Genomic DNA, 23,418 nt, shown 5'->3' with positions numbered 1-23,418 from the left:
TCTTGATGGGAGAAGTGGCACAGGCATACAGGGATGAGATTAATTGTTACTGGCTTTAGTTGCAGACAAATCTACCATCGTCTATCCTCAGGCCACAAAATCTTACACCACTTCCACATGTAAACCATAGTCAGCTCCTCTGAAGTCTCCCAAAGTCTCATCCAATTTTTTTTTAATTGAAGTATAATCAGTTATAATGTATCAATTTCTGGTGTACTGCATAGTGGTTCAGTTATACATATATATATGTATTCCTTTTCATATTCTTTTTCATTATAGGTGACTATAAGATATTGAATATAGTTCCCTGGGCTATATAGAAGAAATTTATTTTTTTATCTGTTTTGTATATAGTAGTTAGTATTTACAAATCCCAAATTTCCAATTTATCCCTTCCCACCAACTTTCTCCCCGGTAACTGTAAGTTTGTTTAGTATGTGAATCTGTTTCTGTTTTGTAAATGAATTCTTTAGTGTCTTCTTTTTTCCTTTTTTTTTTTCTTCTAGATTCCAAATATAAGTGATATATCATTCAATTTTAACATCAAGTTCTATGCCCAGAATTTCTTGATCTATGTTGGTATATATTATTCTGTATTATTTTTCAGTAAATTTTTATTTTTTAAAAAGTTTTTTGAATTGATTTCATAGGTCAACAAATATAAGGAAAATAATTTTTCATTTTATAAACGAATTTTTAAAAAAACAGTCCCAGTATAGATTTTTAATTTCATAGTCACTATTCCCTAAAGTGTCTAATACACGGCTTTCTGCAGTGGTAGAAACGTTCCATAGCTGCACCATCCAGCATTTGGCCACATTTGAACATGGAGCACTTGAAATATGGTTTATATGACTGAGGAATTAAATTTTAAAATTTATTTAATTTCGATTTTTTCAAATTTAGCCAAATGTGACCTGTGGCTACTCTACTGGACAGTCCAGGTCTGACAAGTCCTTTTGTAAGTTCAGTGGTATATAATTATTTTCTTTCAACAGACTTAAAGAAGAGCAGAATTGTGTTATCCTCTGATAGACTGAATGAGTCCTGGCAACCATCCACAGTCATATGACAAAAAACATACGGTATACACACATTAGAAGAAAAGTTCAAGGCAAGTTTGATAAATGGACTATTGATAAACGTGAGCAGGATGTAGGGAAACCCCCCAAACAGTGCAATACCCTAGAGATAGTAATAGGAAGGTTGTTACCATCTTTGAGCCTGGAGGGATAAGAAGAGAGAAAATTGACCAGAACCCAGAAAGAAACAGTGTAGCAAGGGTCCCCTTGAAAGGAGAGAGAACTTTGCAGGGAAGGAGCTAGGAAAATAAATAGCCTTCTCTTCTCTTCCTACCATCTCCTGCCAAAGGATCTTCATTGGCCAAACCCAGCTGGAAGCCAGAAGACAAGAAAGCACACTGATTACAGTCTGTACAGCTTGGCCTCAGACAGAAAGTGGGGGAGAAGAGGATGACATAGATATAGAAGGATAAGTAGAAGTTACCCAATACATGAAAAATTAAAATAATTTGCATGACTATGTGTTTTTGGCATCCAACTCAGATAGAATTCAAGGAATTGAGTGACACTATTATAATTAGATTCTATTTCATTAACTTATTTAAGTGAACAAGATTTTCTCAATCTGAACTCGGTCTCCTTTGAGCAATAAGTGACTCATCCAAAGGCATACAAACTGAGTGGAAGAGAGAGCCCCATTCATCTCAGATGTGTTTACAAAAATATGATTAGACTTAGCAAATGTTTAATATATTTAGATAATTAAATCAATGATGAACTTTATTATACTTACTAGCTTCAGGTGAGTGAGAATTTTCAAAGGTGGTAGATGGAAACATTAGAAGTTTGTGATGAGAGGCAGCCTACAGGGGCTCAGACTCTGAAGTAAAGTGGCCTGGGTTCAAGTGCACCACCACTTATTTGCTATGAAACTTCAGGCAAGTTCTTTAACTTCTGTGCTTCAGCTTCCAGGGCTGTAAAATGATGATGATACTAGTAATTATCTCTTAGAGTTGTTTTGAGGATTAAATGACCTAATGAACATAAAGAACTTTAGACAGTAATGTATAAACATGCATTGTATCAGTCAGTCATTGCTGAAATAATGCTGCACAACAAGCAACCATAAAATCTCAATGACATAAAACAATAAGCATTAATTTCTCACTCTGCACTTGTGGATTGCTTAAAGTTACCTCAGGATGCAAGCTGGGCCCAAGTCTGCTCCAAGGGTCTCTCATCCTTCTTGGACCAACAGCTTAACAAAGCCTTTTCTTCTCAGGGCAGAAAGCAGGAACATGAGGCGGTATTAATCTTCAAATTAAAGATTTTTTTCTTAAGTTTTTTATTTTCTTTTGTTTCATATGTCTTTTCAAAATCTTGTATCTTTATTGGAATTTCAAAAGAGAATACATGATTATCTAAAAAAAAAAAATCCTTCATTGTGAACCAAATTCACGCTTCAGTTCAAACACTGGTATACTCTCTTCTTTGAAAGAGTCTGCCTCTTGCCTGTACCAAGCAAACTACATGAATCCTGGACAACTGAGATAAAGAAACATGGAGAGAGATCATTTCCCTTGGATCCCAAATTCATTTGGAAAATAATTTTTTCTCCTTGTCATTTGAAAAGTCTGTATTGTGTACTATCTGAGCAATTTCATAGCACCTACTGAAGATAAATAACTTATTCTAACACATCACACGTGCTCGCTAAGGGATTTATCTTGCCACTGAGTAGATGAGGCAGGATTCCGGGGAAATTTATGGGTCCTACTGCAGTTTGGCCTCTGTGTTTTATTATCAGAAGCCACCAAAGTTTTAATTTGCCTTCTTATCTTTTCTGGCAAGTAAACAAAGTAAGATTGTTTTGATCAAGAGACTTAATGGGAGAAGTTGTTGTATTGCATCTTTGCAGATAACTCAAATTTCTGAGCTTAGGGGAGCAATTTATGGATTCCTTCCTCCCAAATAGTCTGTTTAGCTTGTGAGATTCTGGTAATAAATTAAATCAACACATTTTTTTTTTCATCTAGTGTGGCTATAAATTGTGTGAGAAGTAATCTCATGCACTTGTTCAGGCTGAGAACATCTATGGAGATCAAGTCTTTACTATGAATGTGGAAGGTCCTAGAGTCTTCTGGCCAAAGATCAAGGGAGCCCCTTTCTTAGAAGTGGCTTTCAAACACGAGGTGGATTGGACATGTGTCTGGAAAGAAAATTCTAACTGGCAATGACTGTGAATGATACACTTGGTTTTGCTGACAGCTATCCTTGTTAATTCCAGTTTGCATGTTACACATGATGGTTATGTTTCCTTAGAGTCAGAAGCTAGCAGCTTCACCCTAGAGATGGGAGGTGTTATGTCCCAGGAAGTCCTACTGCCCCTCTTCCCTCTGAAATTCAAATAGAAATGTTTAAGCCCTGCTTGACCACAGGCTTGGCTTTCTCAGTTTTAAGGAATGTGTGTATAAGGACTACGCAGCCATTCATTATGATACTTCCTTAAACTATTTAATGACAGGAGAAAGTTCTTGTGGGAGGATCATACAATTTCTACATGAAGAAAACTAGAATACAAAACTTTTTAAATACTGGAATTCTCACTGAGGTAGAAATAGAGCTATTTGGAAGGGACTATACCTAAATGTTAATAGTGGGATTTGGGGGGATTATTATTCCTCCTCTTGTGCTCTCCTGTGAATTTTTCCTTTATGAATTATTTACAATGAGCAAGTGTTCTTTTTATGACTCAAAAAGGTTCCTAAAAATCATGAGACAGCTTACTCCCTCCCTATTCTTATCATACACTGGAAAGATCACATTTTATACATTAAAAACTAGTTATAAAAGGAATTTCTTTTTTTAATTTTTGCTGAATGTTAATTAAATCTTAGTTTTTTTTTATTGAAATATAGTCGGGTTACAATTTTGTGTAAGTTTCTGGTATACAGCACAACGATTCAGTTATACATTTTTTAACATTTTTTATTGATTTATAATCATTTTACAATGTTGTGTCAAATTCCAGTGTAGAGCACAATTTTTCAGTTATACATGAACATATATATATTCATTATCACATTTTTTCTCTGTGAGCTACCATAAGGTCTTGTGTATATTTCCCTGTGCTATACAGTATAATCTTGTTTATCTATTCTACAATTTTGAAATCCCGTCTATCCTTTCCCACCCTCCACCCCCTTGGCAACCACAAGTTTGTATTCTATGTCTATGAGTCTATTTCTGTTTTGTATTTATGCTTTGTTTGCTTCTTCTTTTTTTTTTTTTTTTTTAGATTCCACAAATGAGCGATCTCATATGGTATTTTTCTTTCTCTTTCTGGCTTACTTCACTTAGAATGACATTCTCCAGGAACATCCATGTTGCTGCAAATGGTGTTATGTTGTCAGTTTTATGGCTGAGTAGTATTCCATTGTATAAAATATACCACCTCTTCTTTATCCAGTCATCTGTTGATGGACATTTAGGCTGTTTCCATGTCTTGGCTATTGTAAATAATGCTGCTATGAACATTGGGGTGCAGGTGTCATTTTGAAGTAGGGTTCCCTCTGGATATATGCCCAGGAGTGGGATTCCTGGGTCATATGGTAAGTCTATTCCCTATTCCTAATCTTTTGAGGAATCTCCATACTGTTTTCCACAGTGGCTGCACCAAACTGCATTCCCACCAACAGTGTGGGAGGGTTCCCTTTTCTCCACAGCCTCTCCAGCATTTATCATTTGTGGATTTTTGAATGATGGCCATTCTGACTGTTGTGAGGTGATACCTAATTGTTTTGATTTGCATTTCTCTGATAATTAGTGATATTGAGCATTTTTTCATGTGCCTGTTGATCATTTGTATTTCTTCCTTGAAGAATTGCTTGTTTAGGTCTTTTGCCTATTTTTGGTTGTTTGTTTGTTTCTTATTAAGTCGTATGAGCTGCTTATATATTCTGGAGATCAAGCCTTTGTCAGTTTCATTTGCAAAAATTTTCTCCCATTCCATAGGTTGTGTTTTTGTTTTACTTATGGTTTCCTTTGCTGTGCAGAAGCTTGTAAGTTTCATTAGGTCCCATTTGTTTATTCTTGCTTTTATTTCTATTGCTTGAGTAGACTGTTCTAGAACATTTTTGAGATGTAAGTCAGATGATGTTTTGCTTATATTTTCTTCTAGGAGGTTTATTGTATCTTGACTTATGTTTAAGTCTTTGATCCATTTTGAGTTGATATTTGTGTATGGTGTAAGGGAGTGTTCTAGCTTCACTGCTGTACATGCTGCTGTCCAGTTTTCCCAACACCATTTGCTGAAGAGACTGTCTTTATTCCATTGTATAATCTTGCCTCCTTTGTCGAAGATTTGTTGACCAAAAGTTTGCTCATTTCTGGGCTCTCTATTCTGTTCCATTGGTCTATATGTCTGTTTTTGTACCAATACCATGCTGTCTTGATGACTGTAGCTCTATAGTATTGTCTGAAGTCTGGGAGAGTTATTCCTCCAGCCTCTTTCTTTCTCTTCAGTAATGCTTTGGCAATTCTAGGTCTTTGATGGCTCCATATAAATTTTATTGTGATTTGTTCTAGTTCTGTGAAATATGTCCTGGGTAATTTGATAGGGATTGCATTAAATCTGTAGATTGCCTTGGGTAGTGTGACCATTTTAACAATATTGATTCTTCCAATCCAAGAGCATGGGATATCTTTCCATTTTTTAAAGTCTTCTTCAATTTCCTTCATCAATGGTTTATAGTTTTCAGTTATACATTTTTATATATATTCCTTTTCATATTCTTTTTCATCATAAGCTATTGCAAGATACAGTTCCCTGTGCTCTACAGTGGAACCTTGCTGTATATCTATTTTATATATAGTAGTTAATATGGGACTTTTCTAGGTTCCCAAAATGTCTGCCTTCTGCCCTCTTTTTTCTTCACTCTCTTCTTAGTGATCTCAGTCAGTGTCACAGTTTCAACCACTGATTCCAACCACATAAACACTTTGGTCCTACACAGCAGCCCTGGCCTTGATCTTCGGTTCCAGGTCTACAATACTGACCCCCTTCTAAGTTGATCCATGTGGACATCTTGTCCCTTCATTACACCTCTAAACAGGCTCAGGAACTTGAGTCCTCCAACCTGGCTTTTGTCCTCTTGCTGGCTCCGTTCCTGTTACTGACACCACTTTCTCTAGGTCATTAAGAAGGGCTTTCTCCCTGGTATCTTCAGACTCCTTTATCTTTCACATACAGTTGTCATCATATTCCATCTTAACAGGGTTGCTCACATTTAATTGCTCCTTTCCATTCCCCTTGACAGGGTCCTAATTATACCTCTCACTTGGACAAAAGCATTGTACTCACTAAGCACTTCACATGAATCAACTTTAATCCTCACTACAGCCCTACATGGTAGGTACTCTTCTTAGCATCCCCATTTTATGCTAGCTTCCCTGAGGTCATAGAGTTTATAAGCAGAGCTGGATTTGAATCCAGGCAGTGTAAGGCCAGAGATGACGCGCTACCTCCCAGCTACATAGCTCCTAGAGCACAGATGTTCCTGCCACATCCCCATGTTGGTATCATCCCTATTGTAGAGACAGAAAAGCCAAGGCTGAGAGTAGAAACACCTCCAGAGCTAATTCTGCCCACCCGCCCCCCACCTCCATCAAGATTAATCTTCTAAATGCACCATTTGGATTGTTCTTTTACGAAGAATCCCAGTGCTCTTCCTTGCCCAGAGAATAAAGTCCAAGTTGTTGAGTTGGGCACTCGGGGACTCCCCATCTGCTGCCCATCACCTTTCAGCTTTATCTGCCATTCCTGCTGGAGGGACCCCTCAACCACAGTCCCAGGTCCTGCCTCCACTCACTAGAGTGCAAACTTCTATTTTTACATCTCACCGCCCATCCCAACTGCCATGTGTCTGTTCTCCCTTGCAAAGGAGCATTTGGGTTTTTCACTGAACAGGAGTCATAGATCAGGTACATTTTAAAAATGATCAAGACTTCTCTGCCATGAGACTTCAGAAAGAGAAAAACCAGATTCAGTTTTCCAAAGTACAAAACCTAAGCTTGCAGAGCTATCCCATTGCTTTCTCTTCTGCACTGGAGCCCCATGGCGCATGTTATCAGTTCAATAAAATATACGGAAAGTAAAAAATAAAAAAAGAGGGTTGTTAGTGAGCATAGCAGAAGCAAAAGGCAGATTGAGTGTCCTTTAGCTATTAACCTTGAGAATGATGGCTTGGACAGCCCCAGCCAGAGACCTCTTTTGCCCAGATGGCTATCATACTGGTCTTTCCCTATGGGTGAGAGCAGTGTTTTAAACCTCCTCCTCTCTTCCCCCTCCTCTGACTACCTCTCCCTGTCTCCTCCTCCTTCCTCCCTCCTCCACCCTATTTCGTCTCTCCCCTCCTCCCCCTCCCCCATTCTCCCTCTTCCCCATTCTCCCTCCTCCCCTTCTCCCCCTCCCCATCCTCCGTCTCCACCTCCTCCCCCTTCATTCTCCACCTCCTCCTTCTTCCAGATACCACTTCTTGCAAATGTTCTTGTCCAAGTAATACTTACTTGGAGGATCAGTGTGAACAATAGATGAAAAAGAAGGCATCTCAGGTAGAGGTGAAGTGGAGAGCCCCCCACTTATCTGTCCCCCTCCCTGCACCTGAGGAATTCTGCACAGATCAGCTTTCAAGGTTGAGCGTGTGCATGTGTGGGCAGGCATGTCTGTTTAGAGGTGGGGTGGAGAGGTAAGTGATTGTATTGTTTGTAAAAAGGCAACATGCTCAAAGACAACCCCCTTCCCTTTTTTTTCTTTTCTAAATTACTTGCTTTTCTGTTCTGGGCTCCCTTGAACTTGGATTAACTCAACATCCAGCAAATACTTGTTTAGTTCTTGCTGAGCTGCGATCAGGATGTGAGGTTTCAGAGAAATCTGTGGAGCAGTCCCTGCCTCTGGAAACTACATAATCTAACTTGTGAAGCCGAGGCTCTCACCTTCCTGAGAGTGATTCTGAATGTTTAGGTTTTCATTTCTGATCTCTGAAGTTCAGCTCTAATACTTTTGTCTGTCTGCCTCCTGGATCGTCTCTGCTTCGTTGTCCCACTTTCACCTGAACTCGAAATGTCTAAACCTGAAACTATGCTCTTTGCAGAAAACCCAGAAAGTTCACAGCATCAACATCAGAGTTGTCTGGTAAAAGAACAAAAGCACTGAGGGACAGTGGGAGGCAGTGGGGAGCATCATGTTGCCAGAGAATAGGTTCTTGCCTCGCTCGGGAAAGAATTAAAGAGTAGGGCATAGGAAAGTGGAAGCACGTTTATTTGGAGAGATACACACTCCATAGACAGAGTGCAATCTGTCTCACTCAGCAGGGAGAGCGGATTAGAAGACACACATTCCATAGACAGAATGCGGGTCATCTCAAAAGGCGAGAGGGAGAGAGACCAAGAGTTGTGGGGTGTTTAAAGTAGAAGATACACACCCCATAGACAGAGTGACCTTGAGGTGCAAGTTTGTTCGTTTTTATAGGCTCAGTAATTTCATATCCTAATATGTAGGAGGATTATTCCAACTATTTTGAGCAAGAGGAAGGGATTTCCAGGAATTGGACCCCACCCACTTTTAGACCTTTTATGGTCAGCCTGGGAACTGTCATGGTGCCTGTGGATGTGCCTGGAAGTCCAGTCTTCCACCATCTTGGTTCTAACTGGTTTGTCCTGTCCTCAGCTGCTGTGTCACTCCTTCAGTGGTTGAGCCCTGCCCCCTTCCCTCCTGTCTCAATCAAAGTGACAAAAGTAACACAAATAATTGGGGAGAGCTAAGAGTTACCATTAAATATGTGAAGCCCATTGTGTATAACAGGGACTAGATGTCTCCTGGGGGAATGAGTGCCAACATTGTCTTGACTAGTCTCGCTTCCCTGATGCCTCTCCTCTTGTCTCTCTCTGTATTTACGTGATTGAATATTTAAAAACGTCTTTTCTATATAAATGCCCTTTAGCTGCAAGTAAACAACTACAGCTGCCATTCAGCCAAAGAAATAGAAATGTCTCCCCAAAATGAAGGGAAAAACTGGCCAAGGTGGATTTGCTAAAAGAAGGTACTATGTACACAAAACTATACTTACTATAATCTCTCAGTGATAACTGGAGTTTTCAAGGGCAATAGTGAATTTGTCTGTTTACTTTAAAAGCAAAACCCTGCATCAGTTGTGACTTTGTTGTATTTGATTTTGCTGTAAAGGACATACCAAGGCTGCAGGTAGACTATTGCTCAGTGTAAGGGAGAACTCCTGACAAGACCGCTGCCCAAAGTCACACTGACCAGTTGCAGTGTGCATCCCTCCCAATTCAGACACAAGTTGGGATAAATTCCTGCATTCAGTAAACATCTTGCATTCATTTGGAGGTCAGAGAAGTGAGAAACTAAAATTAGGAGTTTCAGCAGAGGGGTCTTCCTAATGGAGGAGGTTAGTGGGGCTTGCTTTGCAGGATGCTTTGGGAGATGAAACAAGGAAAAGACATCATTCTGGGTGTGAGAGAGGCTGGGCAGGGGCAGGGGAATGAAGAAGGCAGCTGATGCCGATGGAGGAAGAAAGAAATATGATAGAATGAGCCCCTTGAGAGAGAGGAGGAGCTGAACTGTGTTTGAGGCAGTGGTGAGCTTAGCAAAAACCTGACAGCTGTTCATACATTATCTGATAAACCTGACAGTTGCCTGAGGACATGTGAACTTGGGAGCAGCTCTGAAGTGAAAAGAGGTGGAAAAGCTGTGTGCTGTGTGAAATCTTCTTCCCCAGGGCTGAAGAACTGGGGTTTTCCTAAATACAAGGGCCAGAATCCCAATCAGAACTCCCAAAAGGTCCAAGACAAAGTAACCTGCTCTTTTTAGGTGTCTCACCTCCTCATCTAAATTGAGGTAAAAGAGCAGCAAGAAAAATCTGTAAACATTCAGCTAAAGTCAGGACATGACATTTTAAGAACCTTTATTTCCCCACAGAGGTGAAAAGGGTTTTTTAAAAAATATCATAAAGATGCTTTTGTCATGAACAAATAAGTACAGAAATGGTACAAGATCATTTATCACAGAACTGAAACACGGGAAGCAAGCCTGACATAGAATTGTTCCAAAAAGGGCCTTTAAGTGATTATCCATTTTGTAACTCTATTATTATATTTATAATATAAATTATGTACTTGTATATTAATTATAATATAAAACCATTATAGGATGGTTTGCAGTAGTGTGCAGCTCAGAGGGAGGGTGTATCCTGTGGACTATAAATGACCGGTCGCTGATGTCGCCAGCCACACCTGAGCCCCACGGATATAGCTGTGCATGTTATGACAGGTGATCCAAGAAATACGGTGATTTTGTCAGCAACTCAAAAGCTGTGATGGTTCTGGGTAGTCTGTATGTCTCTATGCTTTGGTGTTACAACTGTGTAAATCTGTGTTTTTATTTTATTCCTTATTATCTATACAAAGAAAAGAAAATACATTCAGAAAATTGGAAGTGGGACAGATAATGTTTCAGTCAAATCCACAAAGAGACCTCAAATCCAGAAATATCATTAACCTGGAACAGACAAATGATTCTGCTACCCAAACATCCTGCTACTGCCATCCAGTTGTCCAGGTGTGAGGGAGACCCTGGCTGTGAGCACAGAGGACTAGTCACGACACTATCACTGGGATAATGAGGGTCATTGGTAGAATAAAGTGTGAGCAAATTAAGCTCATTCTGAGAAACAGGCAAAAGACATTTGTGGCTTGGATTCTGGTGATACCTATACTGTTCCTCTTTCATTACCTTCCACTATTAGACTGTTACCTCTCCTTGGATCCTACCAGTTTTTAATGAACCTTGATTTCAAACAAATTTTCCAAGATATTGTGGTTTTTCCCTTTTTCTTTTTAAATGTTCATATGGCAAGGACTTGGATGAAATGAGGGGAAAGGGACACTCAAGTCAAGGGAAAGGGAAACAGCCCGAGTAAAGACAGTATATTCACGTAGGAGGCAAACCAGAGTGAGAGCAGCCAGGCTGGAACAGATGATTTCTCCTGGAGGGAGGGGGACAGTGGAAGGTTAAGGGGCCATGTTTTGGTGGGTGGTCTTACATAGCATGTACATGCTGGGTTACAGAGCAGTGGGGTGGGGGCAAAAAAGGAGGCATGGTGGAGAAGAGAACCGCTCACAGGTGGCTCATTATGAGACACAATGGAGGGAGCAGGGCGGCTGCCGAGGGCAGAGCTAGACAGCGGTCCACAAGACCACCCTCACACTGACACCAAGTACAAGTTTAGGGCCCCCAAGACCATCTTCAGTTTCAGTAATTTGCCAGAAAGACTCACAGAACATACCGGAAGCTGTTACATATGTTGAACCCTGGTTATGACTTATCATAGTGAAACAATACAGATTCAAGTGAGCCGAGGGAACAGATGAATAGGGCAGAGTCCAGGAGAATTCTAAACACAGAGTTTCCATTGCTGGTGTAGAAAGCGTACTGGTGTTTCCCAGTAACTGTGTGAGACAATGATCACAAAGTATTGCCAACCAGCAAAGATCACCCAAGCGTTGCTGTCCAGAGTTTTTATTGGAGCTCAGTTATATAGATGTGAATGGCCACCCACATTGCTGACCTCAGTATCTAGCCCCTCTGGAAGTCCGTCTGGGACCACACGACCCAAAGCCCCTACTCTTAATTATCCTTTTTTTAATTGAAGTATAGTTGATTTACAATGTTATGTTAGTTTCTGGTGTACAGCATAGTGATTCAGTTATACATATATAAAAATTCTTTTTCATATTCTTTTTCATTGTAGGTTATCACAAGCTATTGAATATAGTTCTCTGTGCTATACGGTAGGACCTTGTTGTTGATCTGTTTTGTATATAGTAGGTTGTATCTGTTAATCCCAAACTCCTAATTTAATCCCTCCCTGCACCCTTTCCCCTTTGGTAACCCTAAATTTGCTTTCTATGTCTGTGAGTTTACTTCTGTTTTGTAAATCAGTTTGTTTGGATCATTTTTTTTTTAGATTCCACATGTAAGTGATATCACATGATATTTGTCTTTATATGACTTACTTCTCCTAGTATAATCATCTCTGGGTCCATCCATGTTGCTACAAATGGCATTATTTAATTGTTTTTTATAGCTAAGTAGTATTCCAATGTATATGTATACACACCACAACTTCTTTATCCAGTCATCTGTCGATGGACATTTAGAATTTTTCCATGTCTTGGCTATCGTAAATAGTGCTGCTATGAACATTGGGGTGCATGTAACTTTTCAAATTAGAGTTTTCTCTGGATGTATACCCAGGAGTGGGATTGCTGGATCATATGGTAACTCTGTTTTTAGTCTTGAGGAATCTCCATACTGTTTTCCATAGTCCCAAAGCCCCTACTCTTTAATCACATTGTTGGACTATTGGTGTGGCCAGTGACTCTCAGACACTCTTATCAGGCATGACATTCCGAGGGTTCAGAGGTCATCTCCCAGGGACGAAGGGAAAAAACCAGCCCTCCCTTTGGGTAGGGTTAATCCTTTACTACACACAGAGGTAACACACTTTTACCCCTTTTCTTCCTCTTCCTCACATTTCTGTCCCTTCCTTCTTCCTTTCCTGAAATCTTTTAAGGTTCAAAACAATCTGTGTCCCAAGCACCCTCTTCTCAGCTGTCAAATCAGGCTACAGCCGTAGTGACTGGGCTCAAAGAACTGAGAACAGGGTTAGTGGCGTGTCTCCATCCTCAGTTTGACAAACTTCACAGAGGGTACTAGACAGCTCTCATGGTGCCAGGGCCATGGAGAACATTATCTGCAAGAATGTCTCCTACTGACTTGGAAAATTATAACCAGTGTAAGTTACCTCTGAGGCCCAGGACTAAAATTCTGATTTCTATGGTGACACAGGAACTTCCCCCCTCTGCTAGGGACCCAGCATATTGAAGACTTATTCTGGGGCCATATATTCTCAAATAATGAGATTTCGTTTTTAAAAAATTACCCCAAAGAAAGTGACTATGTGATTCAGGTCAGGCTGCCTCAGAGCCTTAGGACAGTCCCTTTTAAAGCTCTCCCATGTGGCTTTTTGTTTTACTTGCGAATTCTTTCTTGGCCAGCCTGTTTCCTTCAGTGAATGCTTAGTACAGAGAAAGCCTTCTCAGATAATGGGGAGATGTTTTCTTCCTGTAGATCATGCCACCTCGAATCTCAGCTCATCTTTACGCTTCCTAATCATCTTTAGAGATTTCTATAAAAGTTGCCTGTCTTAAAAAAATTTTTTTTTCCAAAGGGGAAAGGGCAGGGAGGGATAAATTAGGGGTTGGAGATTAACAGACACACATTACTATATATAAAACAGGTAAACAACAAAGACCTCCTGTATAGCCCAGGGAACTATATTCATTTTTTTGTAATAACATATAATGGAAAAAAATCCGAAAAGAAAAAATATATATGTAGGTATGTGTATAACTGAATAACTTTGCTATGCACCTGAAACTAACATTGTAAGTCAACTACACTTCAATAAAAATTTTTTTTTAAATTTTTTTAATTCTTTGGAAAAAGCAGATCTGGTTCAGCTTTGGGCTTAGTCCTGCATTATAAATGTTAAAGGGCTTTATTTGCAAATACAATGTTTTCCACAAGCATTTATCTAACCAAATCTTACAGCACAAAAATAAGAGGGATTGAAATGACAAAAATGATCATTATTTGCCAAGGGAAACCCATTCTAATGTGCTCATACCTACCCACGTCTGCTTTTTTGCTCTTGGGGCCAAAAAACCCTCTTGATTTAAGTATTTTGCTGCTAGTGCACTTAATTCTGAATTATGAAGTGAAATAAATAGGGGAAATAAACAGCATTATTTTCAAACAATGTGATCTGTATCTAATGCCATCATATGTGGTACTCTAACTTATTATGTTGAACTGTAATTTGAAATCCTTCATATCCTATATTTTAAAAACTAACCTAGGGTTTTTTTCCTATGCCTTCAAAAGTCACCATTATAGTTTCATATTTCATTCACATTGATTATGCTACCGCTCCCGTGTTCTGCTTTATGTATTTTAATTAAATGTTTTCTATTTTGTACTTGTACCCTGAAGCAACTTTAACGTGAAGGGGACAATTTTATAAATGGAAAAAATAAAACCATATAAAATGATTGGTGTGTTCCCTGCCCCTGCCCCTGCCGCACAGAACATTTAAAAGCTAGAATTCCTGCCTCAAAATGTTTCCAGGCAAAGTGAAATTATAAGGAAAATTAGATGCTTTTAAAATGTCAAGCGTCAGCTCTTTTATTTGGTTTCATTTTTGCTTTGTTTGGGATAGTCATGAAACCTCTTCTCCTTAAAGATGAGTCTTTTTTTCGCTGAAGAGAAGGTATAAAGATTTATTACACAGTTATTTGTAATCATTTGACTACGCATATGTGTGGAGAGGAGGTATATGGGGAACTTCTATACCTTCCTGACAGTTTTGTTGTAAACCTAAAACTGCTCAAAAAAAAAAAAAAGTCTTAAAAATAAATAAGAAAACTCAGGGTAGACATTTTTGGCAAAACTTTGGTTTCAGTTATATACATATATATGTGTGTGTTTGATGGATTGTGATGTAAAACATATTTTTTAGGTCAAAAAAGTTTGCAAGCCACTGGCAAATAAAAACAAAAATTAAAAAAAAAAAAACTGGATACAATGTAAGTGTCTCCAGACAGAGGGCTGGTTGCATAGTTATGCAGTATCTACACCACATAATGACATAGAAAAGTGTTGACTGCATGTTAGGAGAAAAAAATCAGAGCATAATCAGTATTACATGTGAGTCCTTATTTTATTAAGAAAAATATGTAGAATATGAATAAATAATATATATACACATCCATAGAAAACCCTGAAAAGCTATTTATACCAGGTTAGTAGTGGTCTCTGCATGAACTAGACATAACTTGAAAAAGCATAAATTACTAAGTCTTAGAGTTGAAGGGACTCTGAGATCATTTAATTCAGTTACTCATTAATTCACCGGATAACTCATTCCATTTACAGACTGATCCAAATATTTGGGAGTTCTCTCTTAAAGGGAACTGCTACCTTCCTCCCTGTAAGTTCCACTAGCTGGTGCTCTCTCTGCCCTGGGGGGACATGTGGAATAAATCCAATTCCTTATACATCACTGCTCATCAGCTATTTCAGGGCTGCTCCTCCGTCTTCCTAAATCTTCTTTTCTTTGGTGTGATGTCCCTAGTTTGATCTTTCTTTGTGGTTTCCTGCCTCCTCCCACAGCCCGAACACATTTATCTTGAGGTCGCTGAGCTGTTGGCATCCCTCTTAAAATGGGTCATTCTGAGCAGACCCTGGGTTCCAAGCACGCTCAGGCCAGCCACAATCCAGTGGATCTGTTTGCTCCTTTGATCTCTAACCAGTAAAGGCCACGGTTCATATCAACTTGAAGTCAACTAAAACTTTTCCAAAGAATTTCTATATGAACAACTCTTAAGGGCCATCTTCCTCAGTGTGAATTCATTCTCTTAATTCTTTGACTCCAAGGCAGGATCCACAGAGCTATAACAAGCTGGGGATTCAGTTTGCGGCCTTTCCATGAATCCTTCCCAAGCCGTATCTTCTTTGTTTTATTCTATATCACAGTCCATCAAACTCATTTTAAATCTTGATTCTCTGGCCAGCAATATGTTACCTCTTTTTTCAGTTTTTATCTTCCCATATTGATAGGGAAGCTATCCCTATCTTTCCTCATCTCTGAAAATCATTTTTAAGGGCAAAGTCTAGAAGTCTCTGAAATCCCACATCTATCTTTCATCGAGGCCGCGAGAGTTCAGTATTCTGTGGGACGTCCCCTCTGTTCACGTAGAGCAGCTCTAGGGCAAGCCAGCAGGCATCCTCGGGGAGAGAGGGGAGCACCTACAGGCACGGTCAGCAGCTGCGGAGCATCCCAGCCCTGAACTTCCGATGCTCAAGTTCTAGTGTTCTCCCCACCACCAGGCACAGTAAAAAGAATACAAAAGCAAAAAGTGGAGACGAACGAAAGAAGTCTTTTTTTTTTTTTCCAAAAGAAAATGTAGGGGGAGGGTATAGGTCACTGGTAGAGTGCGTGTGTAGCATGCACAAGGTCCTGGGTTCAATCCCCAGTACCTCCATCAAAATACATAAATAAATACATACATACATAAATAACCTAATTACAGGAAGGAAGGAAGGAAGGAAGGAAGAAAGGAAGGGAGAAATTTATGAATTTCCCAGGCTCTCGACTTTATCATGATTCCATAGCGTCTCCCTGGAGTTCAGGTTCCACATGTACAAGGTGAGGGAGTTTAAAGCCACCTGATGACCTTCAAGTCTTCTCGGTTCCTGCTGCTTCAATACTTCTGATGTGAAGATAAGTTGATGTATAGGGATGTGATTCCCTAGACAATGGGAATAGTGCTCCCGGGAGTTATTCAGCTGGTAACCTTGGCCTTGGAAAGGGATTTTTGAAATTATAATTCTTCCTGGTTGTGCTGTTCAGGGTAATCTGTGGAACAGAGATGTGCTGTCTCCTGAAACTCTCACACGCGCAGCAGTTCTTTCCTGTATCACATCGACTCCCTGCTGTTGCCACGCCCCCCAGGCCTGGCTTCACCTCCACTCCGCATGCTCCCTGCTTTTCTGAAAAAATTGCTGCAGTCTGATGGCTGGGAAGCTCTCAGGCCAGGACTCACACACCCCTCCCCAGTGAATTCTGCTCCTTTCTGCCCAGGGACCCAGCCCATGCCTTAATCCCTTCCAGCCTTGGTTTATTCCTATGAAGTGGGGATGATAATTCTCACTGGCCCATCGTGAGGAGGTGTCAAAGAAAGAACGGCAATTGTGAAGTATATTATTGTCTGGCATGTAGAAAATACACAAATAGATGTTAGCAAAACAAAAAACAAACAAACAAACAAACAAACAAACAAACAATAACTTCAGATTTCTCTAGCATGTTTCTGCATCTTCACCTTCTGGTCTCAGAAGGAGGAGGGCACATATTCTTTTCCTGAGGCTATCATGGTTCCATTTGTATTCATTCCTGCCTTAGAACGATGAAGAGGGACTACAGGTTCCTGAAGGTGGAAGTCCAGAGTGGGGAAAGACTCCAGCAGTGAACAGTGCCGTGAGCCCAGTCCTGCCTCTCTCCTGTGCCCTTGCCGACAGCAACTCCAGGTTAAGGTGGGGCCCCTCAGGATCTCAGGATACCTGGTGCTTCATTTTTCACATTCAAGCAGAGAAGGAGAGTTGCTTCCAGAACTTTTCTCAGAAGAGCAAAGCAGCATCTTTTTCAAAAGCCCAAAGACAGTCCCTCTCATACCTTACTGGTCTCAAGTAGATGAGATGCCTTCCCAAGAGGAGTTAGTTGATAAGCTCATTGCATACAAGGCTTGGGGTACCCTGCAGCACTGTTCAATCGCACAGTTTCAGGACGCATGTTTCCTAAAGATTTCTCTCCTGGAACTGTGTTCTATGCCATTCACAAAAAGGCGGTGGGAATAGTACTCCCTGGAGTTACTCAGCTTGTGACAGTGGACTTGGAAAGAGGCATTTGAAATTCAAAGTATTTCCCACAAGGGCACTAGATGTTGGATAGTTCATTGCAAAGTCCACACCAGGTGTTTCTGAGTCCATTGCTTCCTCCTTCCAACTCCCCATTGTTTGTATATCCTTTTCCTTGAAGGGATAAATTGGAAGTCTGTATTTGCAGATACTAGCTACTATATATAAAACAGATAAACAGCAAGGTCCTCTGTGTATCTCAGGGAACTATATTCAGTATGTTGTAATAAACTACAGTGGAAAAGAATCTGAAAAAGAATATATATATAGTTATACATAAATGTATATATATATATTTATGTATAACTGAATCACTATGCTGTACACCAGAGACTAACACAACATTGTAAATCAACTATACTTCAATTTAAAATATTAAGTTAATATTTAAAAATCAACGCTTCCCCAAACCTCCTACTCCACCAGGCTATCTTAGCTTCCATATCACAGTTATTGAAAGCACAGTCTATATTCACAGCCCCAGCTCAGAAATCTTACTTCTACCTCAACCACTCTACTGAATCCATGCTCTCAGAATCATTTCTCTGTAAACTAATCCAAACATCAGGCTAGTTCCAACTACTCCGATCACCACATCGTCCTCCTTGAAACTCTCTCTTCCTTTTTATCCATTTATTGGATCAATATTTATCATGCACCTGCCACATGGTGAACACTGGGGGAGATGCTGAGAATGCAAGCACTGAAAGAATTCAGCCCTTGCCCTCAAGGAGGCTGCAGAGGCAGTGGGAAGACAGCCAGTGAAACAACAGGTGAGAGCCACAGTGGAGGGAACTTCTAAATCTACTAGGAATAAGAGAAGCTTCCAAGACAAAGGCGATTCTTGGACTATTTTTAAAAAGTAAGGAGTCTGTTGATTGGAAAGTGTCAAAGGCACAGGGAACACCATGGTGCAATCAAGAAAGTGCAGGTGGCTTGGTAGGGTGGATGGATGAAAGAGATGTGGGGGGAGGGTGGTGAGGGAGATAGAGTTGTTCAAGAAGATAGAAGCCAGGTCGGTTAAGGATTTGGACAGTGTGACATGGATTGTGGGTAGCTGCTGAAGAATTCTGAGCCATTTAATGGCAAGATCAATTTTATATTTTAAAAAGGCCATTCCAGTGGAGGATGCAATAGGCAGGCAGGTGCCCAGAAGCTGGTGGACCACTAAGGAAGGTGCTAAAGAATTTGGATAAAGATGATAATGTTTCTGAACTACAACTATGGTGGTGGGCGTAAAGAAGGTAGAATAAATTCAGAAGATATTTACAAAATAACCTACTGTACGGCACAGGGAGCTATTCAGTTTCTTGTAATAACATATAACAGAAAAGAATCTGAAAAGAAAATACACATGTGCATATATGGATAATTGAATCACTTTGCTATACACTGAAACTAACATTGTTAGATCAACTACACCTCCATAAAATTTTTTAAAAGAACACTAAAAAAAAGACATTAAGGAAACAAAAATATGCAGCATTTAGTTGGGATAGGAAGGAAGTACCAGTAAAAAATGGTGAAACCCAGTGGGGGGAGAAGTTCATTAATGTCAAATATAGCAGAGTTCAGTCAAGAAAAGAACATAGAATATCCTTGGTTTTTTCCTTATTTCTGTAACCAGGTCTCACTCATGCTTGGGCTCTTAGCCCTGCCACTCAGCAGAGGTGTTTCCCAGTGACAAAGCCGGAGCAGATCTCCCATGTTCTCCCCTTTATGACACCATCTAATCTCATAACTTCAACAATCACAATGATGTCATAAACTCCAAATCTGGGTCTGACTTGTTTCTCAGATTCCAATGTCAACTTTCAGTTGCTTCCTTGGCGTCTTTCCTTGGATGTCCATCTATGCATTATAGCTAAACTGAATCATCCTCTTCTCTCCAAACTTATTCCTTCTCCAGTCTCCTAATTTGTTGATGCAACTGCTAGCTTTTTAGCAAGACGATTTGCTGTCCCCTTTGCGTCCTTATTTGTTCATTCATTCACCCATCAAGTATTATCGAGCATCTAAAATGTCTCTTGAACTCTTCTAAGTGCTGCAGATACAGTAATGACCTAAACAAAGTTCCATAGAGAGCTTCATTCTAGTAAGGGAATACATATCGTATTAAAGTGTGATGATTTAAAATAAGACAGGATTAAGAGCATATGAGGGACAGAGTGCTTGCTTTCGACCTTCAGTCGGTTGGTAAGAACTTTTACTTTAATGTCTCTAGCATTTATTCTCATCCCTTTTTCCAACACTGACCAAGTTCTGCCTTCAATGTCCCTTATTAGACAAATGGCAATAGTGTCTCAGTTTAATCCAATTCATTTGAAAAAATATGTAGTGAGCCCTTATCCCATGCTGGACACCAGACTTGATACAGATCCCGAAATAATTTAGCAATTTAGAAACAGTGATGAACACCCAAGCCACTTGGATTCAAAAACTGATCAATTCCACATGGAAATTATACCTAACTAGCCAGGGAAATTCACAGGGTGGGTGGATCACTTCTGAAGGGGACTCAGTTGAATTAGTGGTATTCGAAATGCCACTTGAAGGGTAGATTGGACTTTTGTTGGATCTGGGGTAGCAGTTGGGGAGGAAAATGTACTCCAGGTGGAAGACACTAGGTGAATAAAGGAAGGAATATGGAAAAGCACAAACGTCCAGATAATAGTGGGTGAGGCCATTTGCTGGGAGCTTGGTACTAGCAGAGGGAGCTGAGGCTAGGGAAATAGACTAGAACCATTCTGTGAAGTCTTAAAGGCTGGTCTGATAAATTTATATTTAAACCATTAGACAGTGAAAATCCATCATTTTTTCTCTTATTTTTGTTACATATATAAGCTTTTTATTTGTTAACTTGTTTATTTATAAAACACTTGTAGAATTACTACCCACTACTATCCAAGAGCGTATTGGTAATTTAGTAAAAAAATTTACTATACAAGGCCCATGTGTTGAAACAATATTCTTACGGTATTAAAGCTAAGTGAACTCTGGTAGATGGTGCCATGAATTGTATGTACATCTGAAAAAGTATGTTTCTGAGCTTTGAAATATTTGGGGTCTCCCATTATTTTGAAATTGGATAAAGACTGCAATGGGCTAGCTTATAAACTTCTATTTCTGCTAACTTTGGAGACTAAAAGAAAAGAAAATTTCTCCCCTATAGACTTTATTAAAATTCTATGAGTTGGCAGAGGCTATGAAACATAAGAAATTTGAAGAATAAATTTTAGTAGACTATCTCCAGACTTTCATAAATGTCTTAATGAAAATATCTTAAATATGGTTTCTGCCAAAAATGTTAGTAATTATCCATTTCTAGAATGAGAGATCAGTTTCCAAAGAGGTGCTAATTTGTCTTTCTAAACAAAAGGCTGAATTGTTTCAAAGTTTTGCATCACCTTATACAAGAGAATTCCCATTTAGAGAATTTTTTTCAAAAGTAAATAAACCAGGTGAAGTGTCCAAATATAGAACAATATGTGTTATATTGATGACTTCTGGCAACCAGCTTTCTGGTTTAGCTTCTGAATTGTTCTATACATGGACAATCTCTTCCAAGAACCAAGTTGGTAATGAGTATAGTACTACCATTCTCCTATATGAGTAGATTTGAAACCCATTATGATTTCAAAATTGGCCAACTTCACCAAGGAAACATGAAGAAAGGTTTCCATAGTTCCAGAGAATCAATAGTGCCCTCTAAAGGAAATCCATGTGAGGCACATTCAATATCCACGTTTAATTCAGCAGTTATCTGCCAAAATGTTACTCCCTTGTAAATCAAAAAATGGACTTAAAATTATAAAAAGAATGCCCTCCTTGTAAGACTTCTAGGTAGCTGCCCACACCGATTCTGGACTGTCGGAGCAGAAAGACTATCCTTCAGCTCTGGTTGCTTCTGCTCACTGTGAACTATTATCACCATCCTTCTGGAAAGTTCTCAGGCAGGGAAAAGGTGATAGTTTATGAGTTGAGAGCTGGACATCCTGGACTCTGAGGGATGGGAAAGTCAGAAGGGAATCCAGGTATGTGTCTGGGGAAGTGTGTGGGATTGAGTTCTGAGGAAGCCTTGTCAGCTTTTTGCTCTGGGAACTTGGAAAATCCGTGCATCTGGAAGACAGTCAAATCAGCTGAATTAGAAGAGGACAGGCACTTCTGTAGAGCACAGGGGACTATATTCAATATCTCGTGGTGACCTATAATGGAAAAGCGTATAAAAACAAATGTATATATGTATATGGATGACTGAAACAGGATGCTGTACACCATAAATTGACACAACATGGTAAACTGACTATAATTCAATTCAAAACTAAAAAAAAAGAGGACAGGCAATGTGGTCTAGAGGAAACACACAGAAATTGAGTGAAATAAGTGATATGAAACATTGGTGGATTTTTATCTGTCCATCTAATTTTGTGGTTCATTCTTACATTTTTTTCCTGTATCCTTCTTACATGATACACAGAGAATTCTTCACAAATTACTTGATAATGTTACAAGAAATATTGGGGAAATTTTTATATTGTGATTAACGATTAGCAGCAGGATAAGCCTTGGAGATTAATATCTTCCTGAGAGGCATAAAAAGTCAGTAAGTACAGATGTTAATCCCAGATGTAAATTGCTGCAGCAGGTTATTATTGTCATAATGCGATGTTTGCAATGGAGTTCAAAATCCTTCATTTCTTATGTTACCAAACTACACATACAGAGCATTGTGTAGGTTTTTAAAACTTTTCCTTCAGAGTTCAGGTCCAGTTGTGTCAGACATTAAAGGTCATGGTTTGGCTGGCACTCAGCACCCAGAGCAGGTGAACCAGGAACCTGGCACATCCAAATGTACTATTTCGCCTTGAGCCTCACACTGGCCTTGTGGGGTTGACAGGTCAACTATTAACAGCAGGGCTGGAAAGAAATCGCATGAGTAGGATTATGTGGAAAAATTAATTTTTCAATATCCTTTTTTCTACTTATTGATTAGAATATTAAAACACTTTGAAGACAGATGAGGTAAAATAGAAATGGAAATTAAAAATCTGGTAAGGCAATCCATCAGCCACAGCAAGCTGTCCCCCACCTTTTGGAGCAACCCAGATGAACTATGTAGCCAAGTTGTTGGCTCACCCACTACAGCGGTCCTGCCAAAGCCATGCCTCCTACAGCCTTACTGGAGGATGACAATGAAGCCACTGAGGTTGAGGCCACTGTCTGAACCATCCCTGTACACCCAACCTTCTTGTGCAATGAAACCCTTGGCCTAAAATACTGGTTCTCAAACTAGGCTCAGTGGGACCCCAGGATAGGTTCCAAGAGGCACCCCAGGCACCTGGGGAGCCCTGGAAGGAAACCCAGGATTCCAGGAAGCACCCCTGGGACTCTGGGCACCCATTCCCCATGTTTCCCAGCCCACATCCCACCCCCAGTTTTTCAGATGTAATTTTTGTTGTTCCCTGTGTGATTTTTGTCCTCAAAATAAAAATCTGAGAATCCTTTAAAAAAAAAAAGCTGAAAGAATTTCAATACTGCAATGAAGCACATTTCAGCAGAGCTGGCTGCAGCACCACTTTAATTAGACATGACCCATTCGTCTGAAGAAATCTGAGAATTACAGCAAATAGAGTCATTTTTAGCAGATCCCTCCAACTAGGACCAAAGCTAAAAGGTGCATCATCAGAGTGGCAGCTGTATAGGAGCTGCTGGAGGCAGCTGGCTCACTGATAGCATCACACGGACTCACAGGCCTCCTGGGATGCATCGTGAACTTCA

Source organism: Camelus bactrianus, chromosome 8 (genome assembly GCF_048773025.1).
Source record: "Camelus bactrianus isolate YW-2024 breed Bactrian camel chromosome 8, ASM4877302v1, whole genome shotgun sequence".
Lineage (NCBI taxonomy): Eukaryota > Metazoa > Chordata > Mammalia > Artiodactyla > Camelidae > Camelus > Camelus bactrianus.
This window is presented reverse-complemented; position numbering follows the sequence as displayed.